General features: G+C 38.0%; 1 protein-coding gene across 1 annotated transcript in view; it reads right to left on the bottom strand.

Annotated features, from left to right (window-relative positions):
- Window positions 1-8234, bottom strand: part of hnf4g (hepatocyte nuclear factor 4 gamma) — a 47626-nt gene extending 39392 nt beyond the window's left edge. Inside the window, exon 1 of the mRNA XM_004915166.3 lies at window positions 8037-8234. The gene's annotated coding sequence lies outside the window, so the exon portion shown is untranslated. The remainder of the gene's footprint in view (window positions 1-8036) is intronic.
- Window positions 8235-14662: the final 6428 nt, after the last annotated feature.

Genomic DNA, 14662 nt, shown 5'->3' with positions numbered 1-14662 from the left:
TTCATTCAAATCATAATAACTCTGTTCTAAATGTCATCAAGTATATTGTCAACACCTTATTATCGCCTATTCCCGTTCTGTACATTTGTGATTAGGGACTTTTTCATGAAGCTAGTTGCTTTGCAGGAGAAACCCTGGTATTTTAATTTGCATTTCTCAAATAGAAAATGTCTATGCACTGCTGTGCTGACAGATCTGCAACTGACATGAATATTAGAAAGAGCAAAGAACTATAACAATCAAGGTAATTTTGCCATTGTAATGTCATAATCTTGCACATGTTATATGTATTATGTAAATAGAAATTGGTGTGAATGAAAGCTTCACTGTCTCACAACCAAATGTGAGCAGGATAATTTGCAAAGTGACACACCAAGGAGAAATGAAAAAAAAAAGTTCTTTACCAGTCAGGAATAATTTATTGCACAGTAGGTTTAAGAAAATCTATTTGCATGCTTCCTTTTCCATTAACATTCGTGTAATGTTTTCAAATGAAATGTGTAGATTTTGGTGACAGAGGTGCCATCCAGCAGACAGCTTAGAGCCTGGAAATGCCATTCAAAATGGCCAGCTCAGGGCTGTGTGAGATACCGGTATAGTGTTGTCTATGGGTCCTATGTTGTTCATACGTTACACCAAAGGCTTCAGGAAATATGGAGGAGGAGGCTTGGACTCATAATAACATTATTCTGTGTTAGGAAAACCAGATATGTTACTAGCTCAACACGGCCTTAAAGGAGAATACAAGTCAAAATGTAAAAAGCATACTGCCCAATAGTCCTCCTATTGTTTAGTAAAAACGCCACACTTTTGGCTCACCTAATCAAATATTTACTCAGTCACACTTACTTCACATTTTATAGAACAGGCAGCCATCTCTAAAAAGGTATTCTCCCTTCCTTTCCCTCCTTGCTTCATACTGCACATGTGTTTCATTCCCTCCCCCCCTCCCCTCTGCCAGATCCGCTTCTGATTGGCTGGTGGGTATGTGTAGCTCAGAACAGGAGACAGGATCAAGTTACACACATGCTCAGAGAATAGGAAGGCTGCCGCTGGCACCTACAGGAAGGGGAGAGAGATTTCAGTGATGTCACTGTAGTCTTCACACTGCTGTAGACTGCCAGCACCATATCTCAGAGAAGCAAGCAGGGATCTGGGAATTTAGCTATGCAGTAAGTACTTAAAAAGAATGCCTTTAGACTTACTTTTAATTGATATTAACCTTTCATTGTCCTTTAAAGGAATAGTTCAGTGTACAGATAAAAATTGATAGACTGCGCAAAATAAAAAATGTTTTCAATATAGTTAGTTAGGCAAAAATGTAATCTATAAAGGCTGTAGTGGGCAGATGTCTAACATAATAGCCAGAACTCTACTTCCTCCTTTCAGCTCTCTAAGCTGTTAGCAATCAGTAACCAATCAGTGACTTGAGGGGGGGCATATGGGACATAACTGTTCAGTTAGTTTGTTTGAATCTGACCTGCAGAGATCAGTAGGCTGGTTTTCCTTTTAGAAGAGACAAGACTGAAATTTAAACAGACAAGGATTGGGGGGCGGGGGGGGGGGGGGAGGGTTGTAGATAACAAGTTGTCTAATTCCAGGCAGTATCATTCTGTGGCTACTAAAGCAAAGTGCTGTCTTGTATAAAAAAGGGCATTGACTCAAGGGATGAAAACATAATTTTACCTCTTTATAGGTCCCTGGTAAGGCCTCACCTTGAGTATGCAGTGCAGTTTTGGGCTCCAGTCCTTAAGAAGGATATTAATGAGCTGGAGAAAGTGCAGAGATGTGAAACTACACTGGTAAATGGTTGGAAGATTTAAACTATGAGGTTATACTAGGTCGGGGTTGTTTTCTCTGGGAAAAAGGTGCTTGCGAGGGGGGCATGATTTCCCTGTACAAATACATTAGAGGGGATTATAGGCAGATAGTGATGTTGTAATGGCAGATTCTGTTAATGTCTTTAAGAGGGGCCTGGATGAGTTCTTAAACAAGCATAGTATCCAAGGCTATTGTGATACTAATATCTACAGCTAGTATTGATGTTGGTATATATGGTTTATGTATGTGAGTGTATAGATAGGTCAGTATGGGTCTGTATGTGAGTGTATAGATAGGTCAGTATGGATCTGTATGTGAGTGGATAGATAGGTCAGTATGGGTCTGTATGTGAGTGTATAGATAGGTCAGTGTGGGTCTGTATGTGAGTGTATAGATAGGTCAGTATGGGTCTGTATGTGAGTGTATAGATAGGTCAGTATGGGTCTGTATGTGAGTGTATAGATAGGTCAGTATGGGTCTGTATGTGAGTGTATAGATAGGTCAGTATGGGTCTGTATGTGAGTGTATAGATAGGTCAGTATGGGTCTGTATGTGAGTGTATAGATAGGTCAGTATGGGTCTGTATGTGAGTGTATAGATAGGTCAGTATGGGTCTGTATGTGAGTGTATAGATAGGTCAGTATGGGTCTGTATGTGAGTGTATAGATAGGTCAGTATGGGTCTGTATGTGAGTGTATAGATAGGTCAGTATGGGTTTATGTATGTGAGTGTATAGATAGGTCAGTGTGGGTCTGTATGTGAGTGTATAGATAGATCAGTATGGGTCTGTATGTGAATGTATATATAGGTCAGTATGGGTCTATATGTGAGTGTATAGATAGGTCAGTATGAGTCTGTAGGTGAGTGTATAGATAGGTCAGTATGGGTCTGTATGTGAGTGTATAGATAGGTCAGTATGGGTCTGTATGTGAGTGTATAGATAGGTCAGTATGGGTCTGTATGTGAGTGTATAGATAGGTCAGTATGGGTCTGTATGTGAGTGTATAGATAGGTCAGTATGGGTCTGTATGTGAGTGTATAGATAGGTCAGTATGGGTCTGTATGTGAGTGTATAGATAGGTCAGTATGGGTCTGTATGTGAGTGTATAGATAGGTCAGTATGGGTCTGTATGTGAGTGGATAGATAGGTCAGTATGGGTCTGTATGTGAGTGGATAGATAGGTCAGTATGGGTCTGTATGTGAGTGGATAGATAGGTCAGTATGGGTCTGTATGTGAGTGGATAGATAGGTCAGTATGGGTCTGTATGTGAGTGGATAGATAGGTCAGTATGGGTCTGTATGTGAATGTATAGATAGGTCAGTGTGAGTCTGTATGTGAGTGTATAGATAGGTCAGTATGGGTCTGTATGTGAGTGTATAGATAGGTCAGTATGGGTCTGTATGTGAGTGTATAGATAGGTCAGTATGGGTCTGTATGTGAGTGTATAGATAGGTCAGTATGGGTCTGTATGTGAGTGTATAGATAGGTCAGTATGGGTCTGTATGTGAGTGGATAGATAGGTCAGTATGGGTCTGTATGTGAGTGTATAGATAGGTCAGTATGGGTTTATGTATGTGAGTGTATAGATAGGTCAGTATGGGTCTGTATGTGAGTGTATAGATAGGTCAGTATGGGTTTATGTATGTGAGTGTATAGATAGGTCAGTATGAGTCTGTAGGTGAGTGTATAGATAGGTCAGTATGGGTCTGTATGTGAGTGTATAGATAGGTCAGTATGGGTCTGTATGTGAGTGTATAGATAGGTCAGTATGGGTCTGTATGTGAGTGTATAGATAGGTCAGTATGAGTCTGTATGTGAGTGTATAGATAGGTCAGTATGGGTCTGTATGTGAGTGTATAGATAGGTCAGTATGGGTCTGTATGTGAGTGGATAGATAGGTCAGTATGGGTCTGTATGTGAGTGGATAGATAGGTCAGTATGGGTCTGTATGTGAGTGTATAGATAGGTCAGTATGGGTCTGTATGTGAGTGTATAGATAGGTCAGTATGGGTCTGTATGTGAGTGTATAGATAGGTCAGTATGGGTCTGTATGTGAGTGGATAGATAGGTCAGTATGGGTCTGTATGTGAGTGGATAGATAGGTCAGTATGGGTCTGTATGTGAGTGTATAGATAGGTCAGTATGGGTCTGTATGTGAGTGTATAGATAGGTCAGTATGGGCTTGTGTGTGCTGGGTTTACTTGGAAGGGTTGAACTAGATGGACCCTTTCTTCAACCCTATGTTACTATGTTACGATATAGGTGAGAAAAGAGCAGCCAAAAGTAATCTTCAAAAGTCAATAAAGGAGAGGTTCTTTACTGTGAGGATAGTGGAGTTAAGGAATTCACTTTAAATAAAGTTTTAATGTGTAAAATATTTTTGCTGCTTCCTACATTTAAAATTAGTATCTTGTGTAAACACTTTCAATAAAATTCTAAGCATTGGAACGGCAAGGCTTTTTGGTTATGCTATATTCCCCAAGAGAAGGTTACTGCTGACATGAATACAGTTCTTAAATAATGTGTGTAATTATTTTGTAAAAAAAAAAAACCCAATATAAGCTTGTTTAAATGCCTCCAAGATCAATGAACCTGAGAACATAAAAAAGAATTGACCTGAACGGAATCAATTCACATTTGTTGTATAAAAAGCTATTTTACTAATATATACATAATATTTCCTGTATTAGCTATCCCAGAATAGACTAACGAAATGCTAAAGATGCCAAAATCGCTGTAGCTGGGATTATTTCCCTGCATGAAATCTACTCTTTCTCCAAGAACCCTTTGCTTTGCACTTTTTAAGTTTCAGTTTTCAGAACTAGAAGAATAAAGCAATTTTCTCAATATACTGTACCCTTTTTACTTTTTCTTGGACTGAGACATCCTGTACAAACCACAGTGTATGATCAAAAAACTTACAGTTTCTGTACATACATTCTGTAAATACAGGTATGGGACCCGTTATCCAGAATGCTTGGGACCTTGGGTTTTCCAGATAAGGGGTCTTTCCGTAATTCAGATCTCCTACCTTAAGTCTGATAATAAATTATTTAAACAGTAATTAAACCCAACAGGATTGTTTAGGCTTCAGTAAGCATTAATTATATCTTAGTTGGGATCAAGTGCAAGCTTGATTTATTTGATTACAATGGAGTCTATGGGAAATGGCCTTTCCGTAATTTGGAACTTTCTAGATAATGAGTTTCCGGATAAGGGGTCCGATACCTGTACTTTGATATTTATCTTTTTTTTTTTTATGGAAGAAAAAATTAAGGAGATTTAGGTTGCCAAGGTCCATTCAAACCAATGGCTATACCAGCATTTTATTAGTAACCTTTGTATTTCCCCACTGTCACAAGAATTGTCAAGGTGTTTTACTGGTAAGTCCAAGGGAAACATGCAAAATGTCAACATTTTCTTGAGTGTTTTTACTGTCCCAAAATTTCAAATGACGAATTTAAAAAAAACAAATAAACTGAGAAAATCTCTGCTAAATAATGTGCGAGGAGCACAGACAACAATCAAGAGGAGTTTTCAGATTCTAAAAGATATGCCCACAGTATACATAGCATATTACTTTACAAGATTAGAGTGATAGCAACACACGTGCACCCTGGACACCTACAAAACTTTATTATCTAGTGAATTTCATAACTTCTCATCTCTGCTCCTTTGTCGTAACTGAATGTAGAACAAATTATCACAACTTGACATTGAATAAATAGCAGCTGTCACACAGGTGCCCTAAATCACTTATGGTTATATATGTGGGAGAAGGTGTGCCTTTACTGCCACCCATCCTCCCTTCCCTCTCCCTTTTTGACTGTTATTGCCACCCGCCCCCAGACATTTGTTCTATATAGTAACACACTAAGTGCACACACTTATTGAATTATGAATATTACTATTATATATTTCCTTAGCTTTGTGTTATTAACTTCCTTACTATTTAGACAGCAATTAGTCACTTATCAGGGTTGCACTAATTAATATTAATATTAATGGCCCTGCTGCCTTAAAACAATAGTTTGAATTTCCTAGTAAATTCCTCAAGTTTGCTGCTATTATTAATAAACTTTTTTGAAGACTAGGCATAAGAACAATTGGTAATGGTAATACATGGCTCTTATTTAGAAAAAAGGGGGCACGGTGCAAGGTGCAAAATAGCAACCCCAAAATGTCATGTTATTTGCACTTTGCACCTTACCTTGCCCCTGGAATGTTATCTTAGTGCCCTCACATGTAACTGTGCCCTGACATGTGTGGCACCTCTAACTTGTTGTGATACAGCCTTTGCACAACAGATTGTTCTACATAAAGAAGGGCTGGCACATGTATGGGGGGGGCACCTTGGCACTAGGGTTACCACCTTCCAGATTCAACTCTACACAGGGGGGCAGGGAGGTGATGGCTGTTCTCAGAATAAGTCCTGCCCAGTTTTCTTAATTTGTTAAACCAGGCAGGCAGTTTTGACCCGGACAAAACCAGGGTGTCCAGGTCAAAACCGGGCAGGTTGCCACCCTACTTGGCATGCCTCTAGCTTGCATGTTTTTAAGAAGCCAAGAAGACCATGGGATGCAGAGTGCCATGGAGCCATGTATGTTGTATTTATTGCCAACTTTCTTATGACAGATATTCCTGCCATTGCTGTTCCTACACCTCGAGCTGGGCATTTAATTCTAAATGTACTGCTGGAAGTGGTAGCCTCCAGTGTTTTTTTTTACAAGGATGAACTAAGGGATCTTACAAACAAGTTTTTTGTCTGTGTGTTTGAGACACATCTTAACACATGAGCATTTTATGCTGCCTGGTTGTTTCCAGAAGCACCCAAATCTATATCAATATATTCATGTTAAACTAAAACGCACCTTGCTGCGGTAAAAAAAATGCACATAAACACAATACACAGTATGCATTTTGACATTCTCTGCGTACATTTTTATATGCACAAAAGTCTGTAAGAGCCCGTAGGCTGAAGATAGAGTAGAGATCCAGGCAACACCTGCCCCTGTATGTGCAGTGACAAAAATAAATGAGATCCGCCAGTCACTGCCTACAGGGGCAGATTTTGACCAGCATTTTCTATATGAATCTGCCTTGTGTGAGCAGTCAGGTTCCTGTCACTGCACCCCTACATGGGACGGTTGGGGATGTACTATATGTGGTGCAAGTTTGTGGCCCTTCAGTGCCCATACATTAGTCCTTCATATATGCCCCTGGATTTGTTTTAATCAAGCAAATGTATTTTTATATACTTATAGTATTTCTAATGCTCTGATAAATTGTATGGTTTATTATGCAGGGCAAATCTTTTTATATAATTACAAGTATAGGTATCGTATCTGTTATTCCGGAACCCGTTATCCAGAAAGCTCAGAATTAGGGAGCAGGCCATCTCCCATGGACTACATTTTGACCAAATAATACAAATTCATAAAAATGATTTCCTTTTTCTCTGTAGTAATAAAACAGTACCTTGTAATTGATCCTAACTAAGATATAATTAATTATTATTGGAGGCAAAACATTCCTCGTGGGTTTATTTAATGTTTAAATGATTTTTGGTATGGTGATCCAAATTTTGGAAAGACCCCTTATCTGTAAAACCCTAGGCCTCGAGCATTCTGGATAACAGGTCCTATAGGTTCCAGTAAAGTGTAAAAGCTACGATATACCGTTATTGCACAGTAGTACAATCAGGGGTGAATCAGAGCCCCTGTCTCTCTAATGCTTTTGGGAAAATGGGCTTCTCCCTGGCAACAAGTACTTCTCAGCCATTGTTTTCAGCCATAACCCACAGCACGTTAGACAGAATTTTCAACAACATAACAATGCACATAAGAGGATATTTGTAATATTTATATGGTGTGATATAAATGATATCTTCCGACATATCTGGACACAATGACAGGTGTAAGCTCATGATTATAAATATCACTACGAACAATCTCCCCCTCCCCATGTCTCATACTACACATAGCGAATCTACCAGACTGAAATCTGGAATATACGGCTCGGTGACAGGGAAGTCACATGACCCCCCCACAAAATAGAACTGCCCGAAACTGTTCTTAGAAAGCACTTGTCAAGGCCCATTACCCACAGCATTTTCTTTTATCATCCACTTTATAAATAGAGCGACTTTCCCAGAACATATACATTCGACTTGCTCTCCGGGCACCACAATAGCACTGTATGTATGGCACTTACCCTTTTAGATCTGATGCTGTAATATGAGATCACCGCAATTTCATTCCTCTGATTACAGAGTCCAAATTCTAGTCTGTCGTGTCAGGGGATAACTTTTCCCAGTCAGGATTTCTATATTTTGAAATTCCCTGGAGGAGTCTCAGCCATATGCTATAGAATATTAGCTTTGCTCAATGGCGACAGGGCTGCCTTCCATCAGATCGATTTACTAAACAAACTAAAAACGTGGGTGGGGATGTTAAACAGTAACTACTGTAGTAAACCAGACTGAAAACCGAAAGCTACCAGTTTGCCATAGTATTTTTACAGGAGAAAGCTTTTCTTATCCCTCACACAAAGGGAGGGGAAGGGGGAAAAAACTGCTTATTTTCAAGAAAAAGTATGTGATTTAAATCACATTTACAGGTGTTTACATGTGATTTACTGCATACCAACACAGTTAGTCCTTCCTATAACAAGGTAAGGTTAGCACTTACAGGAATAGCTTTTATCCTTGGGAAAGGTTGTGCCTAAAATAGATAAATATTCAACTACACTTAAATTACCATACGTACTGAATTAAGTCCGTTGATTTATAAATACCGAAATAGACGCATAAATACAAATACAAATAGTGCACATGTATGTGTCTAACATTTAAAAATAAATAAATAAATATATATATATATATATATATATATATATATATATATATATATATATATATATATATATATATATATATATATATATATATATATATATATATGGATTAATAAACTTTTTTTGCTTTTTTTGAAGTCCCTGTGTGAGCGGCATTCTATTCCTTTTATATATATAAAGGAGAGAGAGAGAGAGAGAGAGGGATATACCACTTACTGTATTATAAACAAAGAGAGGTAATGATAGATAGATAGATAGATAGATAGATAATAGATAGATAGATAATAGATAGATAGATAGATACATGAATAGATGATAGATAGATAGATAATAGATGATAGATAGATAGATAGATAGATAGATAGATAGATAGATAGATAGATAATAGATAGATAGATAATAGATAGATAGATAGATACATGAATAGATGATAGATAGATAGATAATAGATGATAGATAGATAGATAGATAGATAGATAGATAGATAGATTGATTGATTGATTGATAGATAATATATAAATAGATTGATAGATAATAGATAAATAGATTGATAGATAATAGATAGATGATAGATAGATAGATAGATAGATAGATAGATAGATAGATAGATAGATTGATAGATAATAGATAAATAGATTGATAGATAATAGATAGATGATAGATAGATAGATAGATAGATAGATAGATAGATAGATAGATAGATGATAGATAGATAGATAGATACATGGATAGATGATTGATAGATAGATAGATAATAGATAGATAGCTAGATAGATGATAGATAGATAGATAGATAGATGATAGATAGATAGATAGATACATGGATAGATGATTGATAGATAGATAGATAAATAGATAATATATAGATAGATTACAGATTTCAGCATATAATGCTGTATTTTACTGCATTCAGTTACTAAATTTAAAACAACATAATTGTTTTGTTGATATAATTCATATATTTTCATAATAGGCTATTTACTTATTTTTATACAGACTCCCTTGACTCACAGGAAACAAATGTGATGGCCAAAATAACATACTATTATATATACCGTATATACTGTATCTTGTAATGCTACCATTTATGTCTGTAGGGGGCAATGTGTGCACTGTGGAACCATATTTCTGGGCTACAATAAAAGGCTGGGTTTAAAACTCCAAAAGTGGCCCTGTAGCCATTACCTATAGGGATAAGCACGCTAAGCTGGGGCACAAGTAAAGGTTGCTGTGACCTTTTAATACAATACAATAAAATCTGTAGTAACATAACGTTAATAAAGCTTGTTTAATGTATTTAATGGTAGATTTATTATAGAGGGAACTGGGGGATCCAGAGTGATTCCCAGCAGTTTGATCATGTTTGCCATGTATCAAAACCTGACGGTCAGGAAAGGTTTTAACAAATGGATTGGGCACATTTATCAAAGCCGATGCCGATGAAAGTGGACATTTCATGTTATGCCACAACAGTATACATTCTGGTTGGTAATTAAATACCCACTTATAAATATGAACCTGCTTAAAAAATAGTAAGTAAATATTGTTTTAAAATATATATAATTGTAATGAGGACTATAATGGTGGCTTTGGCAGTAGAAGGTTCACGCAGGCGTGGCCGAAAATTGCCCAATTTAAGGTCTGAACAAAATCTATTCACAAAGCTACTTGCACCCATACATGTGCCTTGTACCTAATGTCAATGCACCTGTTTAGCCTGCGTTGATGAATTGCACACAAGGCGACAGGGACACAAGGGAGCCCTGGAAATAACACCTGCCTTATGAACCACCTATCCACATGCACACACACACACATATTATATTTATATATAAATATAAATCCAATTTCTGTAAAGCAGAATAAACCATTGTAGATAAAAAAAAATGTTTAAAGGCAGCATAAATCAATGACTTGTAATAAAAATGTGCACATTTTAATGCCTTATTGTTTCAATCCTAAACATCCCAGCCTAGGCCAGAAAAGCAATAAAATTTACACTTCTTCTTTGCAAGGCATTTATGAAGTATATATAAATATATATGTGCATATGTTTGTGTGTATATGTATATATATAGATGATAGATAGATCGATAGATCGATAGATAGATGTATATAATGTTTAGTTCATTACATTATTGAAAGGCTTAAAAACCCAAATATTAAATCCCAAGCAAAGCATTTTGAAACACACTGAAAGTTTATTGCCGTTTATGACCGTATTATTTATGCTATGTGCAATAAAACTTTTGCAATTCTACTTTTGTGATAGAAGCTTTTAAGCCTTGATGTATTGTTAAAAAAATGTACTACGTGTCCATAGCAACTATCTGTTGGTGCCTTTTTTGTTTGCACAACACACCCTACCCAGCAATGAAAACTTCTGCAAAAAGGCTTTTTGGTTCTGTGAGTAAATTGCTTGTTAAACAGAATGCACTGGGCATAGCTGATATACATCAACATACGGGGATGTGTTATTAATTAAAGGCTAAGTTAATCTAGCCTTGTGGTGGTCCTGAAATAAATCAGATATTATATCACCCTATCATCAAGGGATATTGCTGCAAGGTTTCCTTTTTGTGTAATGTGTATTTATTTGTAGGGCATCAAAAACTGGGGAAAAGGGTCCCAAAAGCAGGTTGATCTGGATGGACTTGTATTGTTTATAGACTGTTTACAGACACATGTTTCAAAATAGCATTATGGGTATCCCGCCAATAAAACGGTGTAGTCTCCTTATTAGCAAAATGCTAAATTCTCATTTATTAAAACAATCTGCAGGAACCACATAAAACACCATAAATACTGTATAATTAATCCATTCATTTAACCCTTCCTCTGACCTCACTTCCTACCATGCCTGTCATTCACCCACAATCCTGCCCAGTTTTTGGGGATGGCAATAGTTCATTGTGCATTAAAACAGGCATGCCTGATCAACATGGTGAGGCTCAGTGATTGCAACTTTACTTTATTCATAATTTAATTTTTTTTTTATAGTTTTTTAGTTATTTGCCTTCTTCTTTTAACTCTTTCCAACTTTCAATCAGGGATCACTGACCCCAGCAGCCAAAAAAACTATTGCTCTGTGAGGCTACAATGTTATTGTTACTTTTTGTTACATATTATTTTTATTCAGGTCCTCACCTATGAATAAATCAAGCTCTTATTTAAACCACACCCTGGTTGCTAAGGTAATTTAAACCCTATCTACCAGATAATTGCTGAAAAAAAAGTGAAATAATTAAAAAACTACAAATAATAAAAAATGAAGACCAATAAAAAATTGCCCCAGAATATTACTTTTCATCATACTAAAAGTTAACTCAAACAAATCAAGTGTGCGTAATCGACATCTGGCTGATTTTTGGCCAGATATCTGTCAGGGAGGCCTGTCAGAGGGCCACATACATGGGCAGATAAACTCGCAAATTGGTCCAAAGGATCCCAATCAGCAGCCCATGTATGGCGACCTTTAGTTAGCAACTGGCATATTGCTTTGTTAGGTGGTAGGAGTTGTAAAAGGAGTAGAAGTGGTTGTCAATTAGTCTGTTGTTATTACTTGATTTAGACACTAGGTGGCATCATGGACAAGGGAATACTCTCAAAACCAATCAGGCAGAGGATTGCCCTATAAGTCCATATAAGTAATAGAGTTGACTGAATGAAAGTGCAGTGCGCAAAGTTTTGGGAGCGGCATTGTAGCTCAACACTGAATTGAGTCTGTCTCAATGGTGCCTTATCTGTCAAACTCAATTTTGGGTGCCCATTTTGACAAATTGCAGGGGGAATTGTGTCCAAAGTTTTGTTATTCCTGTTACTCAGTGTTGTGTTTACATGCTGATTGCTGCGCCAACTGATGCAGTAGGAATTACGGGCAACTTGTAGGGTTCCTATCTGCCAATAGGCGAGCTTGCAAGCAGCGTGGAACAGGAGGTGGGACAGCGGCACTAGTGCTCAGTGCAACTAGGGAGTCGCTTACTGCACAGGTACCACATAATGAATAGTGTATAATCAATGGGTGCAATGTGTGTCTGGGACTGTAACTGTGGTGGTAAATGTGCCCTATAGGGTTTTCCATTTGCACTCTAAATACATACAGGTAGGATTATTGGCCTCTGATAAAACTGACCATAGTGTCATGAAGCATGGAAGAGGCACCTTAGATTGCAAGCTCAGTAGAGGTGCTGTAGAATATATTATATCATATACTGTATATATATAAGCGATGAGCATATTTATTCACCAAGACAAAAAAGACAAAAATGTTGATACAAAAAATGCCCAAATTACATTAATGTATTTGGAGTGAGAAAAATTAGGGTTGATTCACTAAAGTGCAATAATCGTTATCGCATGATTTCTTGCGGTAAAATTGACACGAAAAAAAATGCGCGATTCGCTAGAGTATTATCGCATGTGTACGTTAAATAGCGCGCAACCGAATGCTTAAATTTTACTGCATTGCGTTAATTCTCGCGCAGAAATAACACTAACGCATGATTGACAAACACTTAGAAGCGCTAAATATCACATAAATCTGTGCGAAAATTAACACCTACTTGGGGCAAGCGGTAATTATAGAAAAGTACAGTTAATGAGCTTTTGGCAATAAAATATGGACTTTGCAGTGGGATTTATTCAAGTCTGTGTTGACCCTAGAGTGATGCAGCCTCCAGTTTGCAGGGAAATGGGCATTTTCAAAAAAAGTAGTTTTATGAGCATAATGGTGTGTGTGGCTAATATGGCGTGCGCGGGATAAGTAGCGTGCTGCGTTAATTAGCCTGCGTTGCATCAAATACCGCACGAAAATAGTCTTCATGACTTAAATAACGCAAACAGCATCGCGTCTAAATTAACGCAAGTATCCTTTTAGTGAATCATGCGTTAAGACGCGAAAAATAAGACGCAATAAAATTTTCAACACATGCTATGAATAGCGCTTGTTTTATCGCACTTTAGTGAATCAACCCTATTGAGTTTAATGCAGTTTTTGGAGTAAAAATAAAAGTCACGCGTAAAAATGTTGACCACGTAGAATTTGTCGCACTGGCGTGTCTTTTATGACATATGGGTGATAGAGTTCTTAGAACATTTAAGCTGACAGTCTATCCTGTGGGAGGGGCCCTGCAAATTAGTATTCTGATAAAGAGTTCAGCTTGTGGCTGAGCCCCTATAACATGGCTGGACAAGCAGGCTGGAGAAAGTGCTGCCCTTACTGCAACCCTCACTTAATATTCTCCTTTCTTCAGAGAGCAGTAAATCTCCGAGATAAAGAACAGCACGGGACTGAATGCTGCCCAAGACAGACAGCTTCAAGGCTGTTGGAATAAATATAGCCCAGGTGGCTTCATAAATCTCACGCTATGCTAAAATGTCATTGCAATGTTTATGGCTTGTGTTATATGGCAGTCACAAATACCACTGCAGGGATTATAGCAGATTATCTGTAATGCTCCTGATACACGAGAGGGACAATTAAATATCTCACAAAATATGTCATTATACTGGCAGAATCAATGCATGGGGCTGTTTAACCCCTTTCCAGCATTTCAGTGCAGAATAGAACAACCCCTCACCCCAGACAGGCCCGGATTTGTGGCGAGGCCACAAAGGCCTGGGCCTAAGGCGGCAGAAATGTAGGGGCGGCATGCCGCCCAGCCGCACCAAAATAATTTGCCCCCATGCGGAGTAATGGGGAGAGGACGCGCAGAAACTTTAGCGCGCCCTCTCCCCACAGCTCCGAAAAGCGAATGAACTAAGTGGCGCGCATGCGCGACGGGGGCGGGGATTGCGTGCGGTGCGCATGCGCGAAGCTGGGTGCCGAGGTGGGTGGCAAAAGGGGGCGGCCTCGGGGCACCCAAATGAGAAATCCGGCCCTGACCCCAGATCTGTCATGAGGAACTGCTGGCATAGAAAGACCAGAGAAAGGCATAGATCAATAGATAGATGATAGATAGATAGATAGATAGATAGATAGATAG

Source organism: Xenopus tropicalis, chromosome 6 (assembly GCF_000004195.4).
Source record: "Xenopus tropicalis strain Nigerian chromosome 6, UCB_Xtro_10.0, whole genome shotgun sequence".
Lineage (NCBI taxonomy): Eukaryota > Metazoa > Chordata > Amphibia > Anura > Pipidae > Xenopus > Xenopus tropicalis.
The sequence above is the reverse complement of the archived record's forward strand: the minus strand, read 5'-3'. Positions and strand labels throughout refer to the sequence as shown.